The sequence below is a fragment of the Triturus cristatus genome, chromosome 7 (genome assembly GCF_964204655.1).
Source record: "Triturus cristatus chromosome 7, aTriCri1.1, whole genome shotgun sequence".
Taxonomy (NCBI): domain Eukaryota; kingdom Metazoa; phylum Chordata; class Amphibia; order Caudata; family Salamandridae; genus Triturus; species Triturus cristatus.
This window is the reverse complement of record NC_140590.1, coordinates 1,860,954,660-1,860,965,526: the sequence shown is the minus strand read 5'-3', so window position 1 is coordinate 1,860,965,526 and position 10,867 is coordinate 1,860,954,660. Positions and strand designations below refer to the sequence as shown.

The 10,867-nt window shown below is 55.1% G+C and overlaps 1 protein-coding gene across 1 annotated transcript in view; it reads left to right on the top strand.

Annotated features, from left to right (window-relative positions):
- Positions 1-10,676: 10,676 nt before the first annotated feature.
- The window catches only part of LOC146813503 (uncharacterized), a 32,592-nt gene continuing 32,401 nt past the window's right edge, over positions 10,677-10,867 (top strand). The window contains exon 1 of the mRNA XM_085620252.1: positions 10,677-10,748. The gene's annotated coding sequence lies outside the window, so the exon portion shown is untranslated. The remainder of the gene's footprint in view (positions 10,749-10,867) is intronic.

Below are 10,867 nucleotides of genomic sequence, written 5' to 3'. Positions count from 1 at the left end.
TCAGAACTATAAGGGAGTTTTGCCCCTTTATTCTCTATCCGTTCACACACAATGGCTCCTGTGGAGCATGGTTTAGTTTGATTAATTCCCTAGATTCGAATTCCGCAGTTTATCAAGACAACTGGGTATGGGGAAACCTGAACTTAGTTTTGCTTAAAGTCTGCTACCCTAACAAGGAGGGACTTCCCAAAAGAACAGGAACTGATCTAAGAAATGAAGTATATGGATTAGGTAATTTTACACTTAACCTCATGATCCTGAACGTTGAATCTGAAACTACACCAATCTTGCCCGCCATGTCCGTATTCCCAGTAAAAGAGGAATTATGTATAAGAAAGAATGGCTCCATACACATGGGCCATAGTAAATGCACCACTGTAATAAAATTCAGTGATCAAGGCAAGTCTACATTTAGAGCTTCTCGTCATTCCTACTTTATATGTGGCCAGACCGCATATATACGCTTACCTCTAGATTGGGACGGTACCTGTTACATAGCATTCCTCCTACCACCTGTTTTCCTAGCTCCTCCTGATTCTCATAGAAATACTCATTTAGTACACAATAGACAGCAGAGAGATCTCCCAATTGTCAATTACACTGAAACAGCATGGGAAAAATACACAGATTTCAATAAAGGTTTCTTTCCCTATATAGGTACAGTTACCAATAGTAAGCTGATACGTAGATTAACCAGAACCCTTGAAGCAGTAGTGAACGAAACTATTTCCGCCTTAGGCAATTTAACAGAAGAGCAGTCTGCTATGCGGATTGTTGTGCTTCAAAATATTCTTGTCCTTGACGTTATCCTGGCCGATAGGGGCGGAGCTTGTAGGGTCATCGGATCAAGCCATTGCATTTTTCATACCAGAAAATTCGCCATCTGTATATAAAGCCATAACTCGCCTTCATAAGATTGTAAGCCAGATACACCAGAATCCAGGCACCTGGACTTGGTCCGGTTGGTTTTGGAGTGTATTATCTACCTTTGGATGGAGGGTCCTATCCTTCCTAGGTATTGGCCTTCTCATACTATTCAGTTGCTGTCTATGCCTGCAATGTGGACCAGCGATTTGTGGTCTGTGTGCCACATCGTGTATTCCACATCAAGGTTTTCGCTCAAGATCCCGGAAGAAGAAAGAAGAAGAAATGATGCTCCATGAGCAAATCGATGGATTAATGAAGATTGATGTTTCTTGACGGGCAAGTAGGGGACAAGGAGGGAATGTGGAAATGTGGATTTCCCTGATCAGTTATGTCCCCTATCTTGGACCCCAACGGTTCTATGTGCATGTTACAAATACATGTATGTTCCCTTCAGTTCCAGTTTCGAAGACGCAAACACATGTGCGTCCACCGTTAACATGTCCTCTGTCAGATCCGCCATGAATGGGCTGGATATTCGATTCCTAAGTATGAAAGGCCACCGACTTTATATGGCTAAGTTACTCCATTTTTACAGTCCAGGCAAGTAGGCCCTGATTCTGCCATCGAAACTCCTCTTGCCTTCTGCCTCTGAAAGCTCCAGTCTGAGCCTGCATCTGTGACCATGAACTTTGTCTCATTCTCTGCGCGGCCCACGAAGCCTGACATCAGCCTATTCTCTGCCAAGAGCTGTATTTCACCTTCGAATTATCTGCTTCCCCCTCAGCCGATGCATTCCTGCCTAGTAGCTTAAGTAAACATTCCTCCAGTTACCAAGCAAAAGGCCCGGTTTCTCTGCCCTCATGCAAGTAATTCATAGCCCTGTCATCATGGAATATTCCCATCCCCTCGCATTCAGTGTAGACACTTAGACGCTTGTACACACACACACAGTCAGTATAGAATAGATTCTGTCCGAGAGCCCTTCCCTTGTGGATAACATAGTTCTTTAAACATAGGATATTAGATATGATTTGGGATTAGGTTGACATAACCCCAGACTTTTGTCTCCACATGTAGAGCTAAATGTCAAGTCCCCTTCACCCCCTAGTTGCACGTCAATTACACGTCATGCTGCTGAGCGCGCATCTCTGCCAAGTATTTCTGCTGACATTGCGAAATCATCTCCAGGTATCCACCCACACATGACAATTTACCCCTTATCATCAAGTGGACGCCCACATGGACGCCCACCTTCACGCCTACTTACACGCCCACATGCTCTTATCTCATTCTCTCTTGCTCTCTTGCTTACGTACAATTGAGAAATGTATATATACTGTACTCTGTGAATAATGTTTTGAGAATATTGAGAATACTTTTCAGCCCCGTCCAGATCCTTTTTGGTGATGGAGATATTCTCCCTTTGACTCGAGTTATTGGAATAAAGCCCTTTATGAATCTGATACCACAGACTCAGCCTCTTGCTTTATGCATGATCCTATTGTTAATATTTAAAAGTCTGAGAGCGTAATATTTTATTTACCACATCCTCCATCGGCCACACCGGGCCCGCGTGCCCACTTCATGCACCAAGATGGCCGCCCGGCCCCAGCGCAACCCTGGCCCAGAGGCACCACTCCGGCTGGGGGACATCGCGCTCCTATTGGGATGAGAGAGGGAGGTGCAGTTTCCATCGCACCTCTGAGCTCCCCTGGGAAGGTGGGTTTCGATCGGCCCGCCGGCCTCCCCGAGGGCTTGCTCCACGCCTGCTGGGTGTCTGGGACTCCTCCCGACCCGGCCCTGAAAGGATCAAAAGACAATTGCAGGAAACCCCGATAAGCGGCCCCAGGTGACAAGACCCCTGCCTGCACAGACTCCGGACATCAAAGAGGAGTCGTCCTATAACAAGGGGTGCTCTGGGACTGTCCGGCAGATTCGCCTTTGGAACACCTGAGCCCTGCTGAGTGACTCGCGGCTCCCTGAAGATCGTAAGACCCCGAACGTGTCCTTGAGCCCAGCTCGAGGATTGTGAGCTGTGCGCCGGGTACGCTCCTGCATTTGATCCATATCCCCAAAGACTGTCCCGCTACCTCCTACCCCCTCCAAGACTCTGTGAGCCCGCGCTCCACTTGTATATATTTGCCTTGCTGATCATAAAGATCCTACACTACGATCTGATAAAGATTTCTTCTTAAGAACTCCCAGTGTGGTGTCTCTTTGTCGTGTGGTGCCGAGTGTACGATCCTAGATACGAGATTCCTCCCCTGAGGAGTCTCCCGCCAGTGCCCGGCTACGATACCTCGAGGGTTGGTCTCAGGATAGTCAGGTCCCCCTCCGGGCTCCTCTGAGGTCGCCTTCTAACATTGGTGGCAAGCGACGGGATTCGGGCCCATAATCTAGAGATCATACCGTGAACGGCTGACGCACTACCGACAAAGATGGCAGAAGGAAACGCTGTGGTTCTCACAGAAAACGACGCCAGTACCGTGTTCCAGGCGGAACAACTGGAGGAGTACACGCACAGAGAACTGAAGCAATTCTGCAAAGAACTCAAAATCGCTACCACTGGTCTCAACACCAAAGAAGATATGCAGAAGGCACTAAAAGCTTGGGTGGATTCTGGAGCCCCCTGCCCAGAAGGAGCGGTGGAGCCCCACGACGAAGCTGGACCCTCTCAAGGAGAACGCAGCAGCAACCAGGTGCGAGGCTTCGTACCAGACGGGGGCCTATCCCCGGAGGAACTTGCAGACAGAGAAAGAAGTCGCCATCACGAACTCGAATTAGCCAAACTCAAAATCGAGGGCGAGTTGAAATTAGCCGAGGAAAAGCTAGCAGTGGAACAGATGCGGGTGCAAGGAGAACTAGAAGAGAAGAAACTCCAACGGGAACACGAAGGAAGGAGACTGCAACTGGAGCACGAACGCAGCTTGAAGGAAATGGAGCTAAAAGCAAAAAGCAAAGAAGCGCGGCCCACGGGGAACCGAGAGGCGGCCTCCCCGGTGGAACAGAAGGTCCACATCCCCAAGGATGTGGTCAAAGAATATTACAAAAACGATGACATTCAACAGTGGTTCAGGGCCTACGAGGTCGCCATGACCTCCCATCGGGTCCCGCAGAAGGATTGGGGGGCCGGGTTGTGGGGACGATTCCTGAGCGAAGGGAGAGACACCCTGCTCGACCTACCAACCTCCATGCAGACCTCCTACGACCACATGAAAGAGGCCCTCCTCACAAGGTACGGCCTCACCCCGGAGATGTACCGCCAGCGGTTCCGGGACTGCAGGAAGATCCCGGGCACCACCTGGGTGGAGTATGTGAACTTCTTCAGCCGCGCATTCGATGGGTGGATCAAGGGCAGCAAGGTAACCACCCTAGAAGAACTAACAGACCTTATGTTGTGGGAACACCTGGCTGCGAACTGCTTTGTAGAACTGCGCCAGCATCTGCTCGACAGCAAGCTCACGGATCCGAGGAAGCTGGCTGTCGAGGCGGACCGCTGGACCAACACCCGGGTCTCCCGGGGCCCTGTAGGAGAGTACCCCCGAGCCAGTCAGGAACCACCCCGCCAGAGAGGAGGGTGGAACCAGGGAGGGCAGAGAGAGTCCCAGTCCAGTCCCCCGAAGACCCAACCTCCGCCTTTCCTGGCACCCCCACCAGCTGTATCTGGCCCCCCCCTGAGACGGGGGCACCGGGTGACCATCACTTGTTTCCGTTGTCAGAAGCCCGGGCATTACGCCAACGAACCTGAATGCCCCATGGCCCCACACACCACCCAGGCAGCACCCCCCGCTAGACAGATAGCCAATGTAGCCCTGGGGGAGGAGGTTGAGGAGACCGTAGAATGGGAACCCGCAGCCATGGCCCTAGTATCCTTAGGAGATAGAGAAATGGTCCCTGGAAGCCTCCTGCCCTCCAACACGAAGAAATATGGGCAGCTCATAACGATCAATGGCCACCAAGTAGAAGCCCTTCGTGACACCGGGGCCAGCATCACCGGTGTCCTCAGTCATTTGGTCAACGAAGACCAGGTCCTCCCCAACGTCTTTTGCCCGGTCATTTCCGCTGACAACACGGAAAGTCTGTGTAAAGTAGCCCTGGTGCCTTTTGAATGGGGAGGGGTGGTCGGTAAACTGAAAGTCGCAGTGAGAACCTCCCAGCCAGTCGACTGTCTCCTGGGGAACGACCTGGAGAGTTCCCCCTGGAGACAAGTTGAGCGCAAGACCCACCTAGGGATGATGGGTCTCCCGGAGTGGGTGTGCGCCACCACCCGATCCATGGCGGTCCGACTGACCCCCCCTGGGGGAAGTCGACGACGCCCCGACTACTGAAGATAGGATGGTCCCCACTGGGGGTCCCCACATCCCCCCGCAAGAAGGGTCGGTCGCCGGTGACGAACCCCCACCTTCCAATTCTGCACAGGTCACCGAGTTAGACGCTCTACCCGAATTTGCCCAGTGGCGCCACGAGGGGGGCCCCTCCCGAGAGGAGTTCTGCCGAGAGCAGGCTACCTGTCCTTCCCTGGTCGGGCCCCGGCAACAAGCAGAGGCCCAGGCCGCGGGCGACCAAACTGGAACGCACCGGGTGTATTGGGAGAATGACCTTTTGTACAGTGAACAGAAGTCGGTGGAACTAGGATCCGCCCGGGTGCTGGTGGTACCCCTACGTTTCCGAGACCTCCTCCTGGGCTTGGCCCACGACGTTCCCCTCGCAGACCACTTGGGCCAGGACAAAACATACAGTCGCCTCGTGAGTCACTTCTACTGGCCCAGAATGAAAGCAGATGTAGAAGCCTACTGCAAGTCCTGTCCCACGTGCCAGGCCAGTGGGAAGAGCGGAGGAAAGCGCAAGGCTCCCCTCCAACCCTTCCCTGTCATCAGTACCCCTTTTGAGCGGGTCGGGATCGACATCGTGGGGCCTCTGGACCCCCCAACCTCCCAAGGGCACCGCTTTATCCTCGTCCTGGTGGATCATGCCACCCGATACCCTGAAGCCATACCCCTGCGCACCGTCACAGCCCCCGTGGTGGGCCGGGCGTTGATGGGGATCTTCTCCCGCGTGGGCTTTCCCCGCGAGGTCGTGAGCGATCGCGGTACGAACTTCATCTCCAGATACATGACGTCCTTGTGGCAACAATGCGGAGTGTCCTATAAATTTACCACCCCGTACCACCCCCAAGGAAACGGCCTGGTAGAGCGGTTTAACCGGACTCTGAAGGGGATGATCGCGGGCCTGGAGGAGCCCCTCCGGCGTAAGTGGGACGTCCTGCTCCCCTGTCTCCTGTTCGCCTACCGAGAAGTCCCCCAGAAATTCTTAGGGTTCAGCCCCTTTGAGTTACTCTACGGGCACCCCGTCCGGGGACCCCTCAGCCTGGTCAAGGAAGGATGGGAGGCGGCGCCCCGAGGCCACCCCCGAGATGTGTTCCGATACGTCCTGACCCTCCGAAACCAGACTAGGAAGTTCCGAGAGATGGCCGAGGCCAACCTGGAGGCGAGCCAGGAAGAGATGAAGCACTGGTACGACCAGAATGCCACTCTGGTCGAGTTTCAGCCGGGCCAGCAGGTATGGGTCATGGCCCCCGTGAAACCCTGCGCCCTCCAGGATAAATGGACCGGGCCCTTCAAAGTAGTTGAGTGGAAGAGCCAGGTCACGTACTTGGTGGACGTCCAGTCACCACGGAACCCCCTCCGGGTCCTCCACATGAACCGCCGCAAGCCCCACTTTGTGCGGACGGAGCTGAGCCTCCTGCTGGCCACTGATGACGGGTCAGAGGAGGAGTCGGATCCCCTCCCTGATCTCCTGTGCACCAAGGAGACGGACGGCTCCGTAGAAGGAGTGAACCTCTCCCCATCCCTCACTTCCCAGCAGCGTGAGGATTGCCGCCAGCTCCTAGGACAGTTTTCCGACCTCTTCTCCCTGGTCCCCAAAGTCACCGACTGGTGTGTCCATGACGTGGATACCGGAGACAGCCCGCGGGTGAGACACCGAGCCTACCGAGTCCCTGATCGGGTCCGGTCCTGCATTCAAGCCGAGGTCTCGAAGATGTTGACCTTAGGAGTGATCGAACCCTCAGACAGCCCCTGGGCCAGCCCCGTGGTCCTGGTCCCGAAAGCAGCTGCCCCCGGTGTCGCCCCAGAACTCCGCTTCTGCGTGGACTACCGAGGACTCAATGAAGTCACCCGAGCCGATGCCCACCCCATTCCCCGAGCCGACGAGCTCATTGACCGACTCGGGGCTGCTCGGTTCCTCTGCACCTTCGATCTCACCTGCGGCTACTGGCAAATTGCGCTCACAGAAGGAGCCAAGGAGCGGTCCACCTTCTCCACCCCGGATGGGCACTATCGCTTTCGCGTGATGCCCTTCGGGATGAAAAATGCCCCGGCCACCTTCCAGCGACTGGTAAATAGAGTCCTGGCCGGGCTGGAAAAATTCAGCGCTGCCTATCTAGACGATATCGCAGTTTTAGTTCCGAATGGAGTGAGCACCTCCAGCACCTCTGGAGGGTGCTAACCGCCCTGCGCCAGGCAGGCCTTACCGTGAAAGCCAGCAAGTGCCAGATTGGGCAAGGTTCGGTAACCTACCTGGGGCACCAGGTCGGGAGCGGCCAGGTCGCCCCTCTACAACCCGAAATAGACGCCATCCTAGCCTGGGAACCCCCCACCACCCAAACGGAGGTCCGAGCCTTTCTGGGCCTCACGGGCTACTACCGAAGATTCATCCGGGGGTACGGCAGCCTCGTCGGTCCCCTCACGGGACTCACGTCCAAGAAACAGCCCAAGAAAGTGCAGTGGACCCCTGCCTGCCAAGAGGCGTTCGAGGCCCTGAAAGCGGCCATGTGCACTGCCCCATCCTCCAGGCCCCCGACTACTCCAAGGAGTTTGTGGTCCAAACGGACGCCTCCGAGCATGGAATTGGGGCCGTCCTGTCCCAGGTGAATGACCAAGGCCTGGACCAGCCCGTAGCCTTCCTCAGCCGAAGGCTGTTGCCCAGAGAACAGAGATGGAGCACCATCGAGCGCGAGGCGTTCGCCGTAGTCTGGGCCCTCAAGAAGTTACGCCCTTACCTGTTCGGCACCCATTTCAAGGTCCAAACCGACCATCGCCCCTTGCGATGGCTCATGCAGATGCGAGGAGAAAACCCCAAGCTACTGCGGTGGTCAATCTCCCTCCAGGGGATGGATTTCACCATGGAGCATCGCCCTGGTACTGACCACGCCAACGCCGATGGCCTCTCCCGGTTCTTCCGCCTCAGCGAAAAGAACCCCCACGAGGATGGGTAGTTCTCTCCGGCTTTCAGCTGGGGGGGACGCGTGTTAGACCCGGCCCTCGGAACATAGCCATCCCTGTCACCGCACCACACAACCTGACCCCTGCACCTCATGCAGCCCCCGAGCCCACGGCCTAGCCGATCCTTCCCACCAGAACACACACACACCCGACCCGGACTCCCCCGTCCGTGGCCTTCCTCCATCGGCCACACCGGGCCCGCGTGCCCACTTCATGCACCAAGATGGCCGCCCGGCCCCAGCGCAACCCTGGCCCAGAGGCGCCACTCCGGCTGGGGGACATCGCGCTCCCATTGGGATGAGAGAGGGAGGAGCAGTTTCCATCGCACCTCTGAGCTCCCCTAGGAAGGTGGGTTTCGATCGGCCCGCCGGCCTCCCCGAGGGCTGGCTCCACGCCTGCTGGGTGTCTGGGACTCCTCCCGACCCGGCCCTGAAAGGATCAAAAGACAATGGCAGGAAACCCCGACAAGCGGCCTCCAGGTGACAAGACCCCTGCCTGCACAGACTCCGGACATCAAAGAGGAGTCGTCCTATAACAAGGGGTGCTCTGGGACTGTCCGGCAGATTCGCCTTTGGAACACCTGAGCCCTGCTGAGTGACTCGCGGCTCCTTGAAGATCGTAAGACCTCCGAACTTGTGCTTGAGCCCTGCTGAGTGACTCGCGGCTCCCTGAAGATCGTAAGACCTCCGAACTCGTGCTTGAGCCCTGCTGAGTGACTCGCGGCTCCCTGAAGATCGTAAGACCCCGAACGTGTCCTTGAGCCCTGCTGAGTGACTCGCGGCTCCCACCGACTCTCTTGGTCCCGCCGGACCCCAACGACGACAGGCGTATCCCCCAGCTCGAGGATTGTGAGCTGTGCGCCGGGTACGCTCCTGCATTTGATCCATATCCCCAAAGACTGTCCCGCTACCTCCTACCCCCTCCAAGACTCTGTGAGCCTGCGCTCCACTTGTATATATTTGCCTTGCTGATCATAAAGATCCTACACTACGATCTGATAAAGATTTCTCCTTAAGAACTCCCGGTGTGGTGTCTCTTTGTCGTGTGGTGCCGAGTGTACGATCCTAGATACGAGATTCCTCCCCTGAGGAGTCTCCCGCCAGTGCCCGGCTACGATACCTCGAGGGTTGGTCTCTGGATAGTCAGGGCCCCCTCCGGGCTCCTCTGAGGTCGCCTTCTAACACCCGTCATCCCTGCTCCTGTCCATCTCTCCTTCCCCTGCCTCTGCCCCTGCCCCCCCACTTCGGGCTGTGAAGTAATATGTTTTTCTGCTGCACAAAACCTTTTTGGAAGGAACCACCTCCCAAGGAATGAGTGCCTGTTGCCAGAGCCATCAGTGCAGCCTCCTGGTCGGGCTGTTTGCAGCCTCGGGGAGCCGGCGCTTGATGCATGTCTGATCCTTGACATGTGCTAGGTGGGGGCTTCTGGGGCTGGGGCTGTTCCTGGTACTGCCGACACGTTCCCCAGCTCCCTGAAGTTCATTGTAGTGGGCAAGTGGAGGCAGAGAGGGAAGGAGCGGGAAGGTAGAGAGAAGGCAATCAGAGCGGGATGAGAGAGAAGGAGAGACTGGATGGGTGGATTGAACTAAAGAGACGGTCCAAGGAGACGCAGGGAGTCAGGTTGGTTGAATGTTTGCCGGGGCTGCTTCTCGTTCCCCATTCTGTCCGAGCAGCATGGCTAAAGAAATCAAACAAAACAAGCATTTGCAATGCAATTGATCTCGTATTTGCGAGATTTTAAGCTACTGGCATTGTAAATGACAATGCCTTGTATTTATGTTTTAAAAATCAGCACATAAATAAAAGGAATTGTCATTTACAATGCCAATAGCTCAAACTCTCGTAAATGCGAAACCTATTGCATTGCAAATGCTTGTTATATAAAGCGCTCCAATGCCCTTGGGACGAGTTTGTGCTACATAAAAGCGCATAAAAGACACTGTTAGTGAAACATGTAGTACCCCTGGTGAGGCTTGTGTAATCAGCCTGTTTGGCTCGAGCTAACAGCTCACAGGAAAATCAACAAGCATTGGCATAGCCAATAGGTCTCGCATTTGGGACCTTGTAAGTGCTTAGCCATGCAACAGGTAATGTTGTTGCACCAAGGATATTCTGCTGTATAACTAAATACTTATACAGTCCAAAAAGCGAGACCTATTGGCTATGCCAATGCTTGTTTTTTCAAGGCTCGGCTCGTACTTGCGCTGATAGAGCCAAGCCGGGCCCTGGCTCGGTTCTTCTCATGAATTGTCAGGCTCCCCACTTCTATTTTCTCGCCCCCATTTACCCTGCGTTTCTGCTTTTCAGTCCTCCTAGGTGGCAACTCTATGGTATTCTCGTTATGATGGCTGTTTCGGTTGAAGCGTAAAGTGCTCCGAGGCCCCCAAGCCACGTCGGCGCTACATAAGAGCAGAACAATGAATGAATGTGTTTGATGCCTGCAGGGCCCCGGCGCAGGCCCTCTTGAGGCTCCATCTGGACATGTTCTGTGCTCAGCAGCGCATCTTATGAGCATGCGCAGTGGGACCAGGAGGGCCCTTCAGAGGAAGAAACGCAAGAACAGGGGAAGGGCAACACATGACGATCCGGCCCCACAGAGGTAGGGCACATATGAAACCCACGAGACTGAACACTTCTCAGACTCCTCTCACCCCACGCTTGACCCATCAGTAAATGGGAGGGATGCGCAATGTGGCGGAACGGCCAGAGCGGCCGACT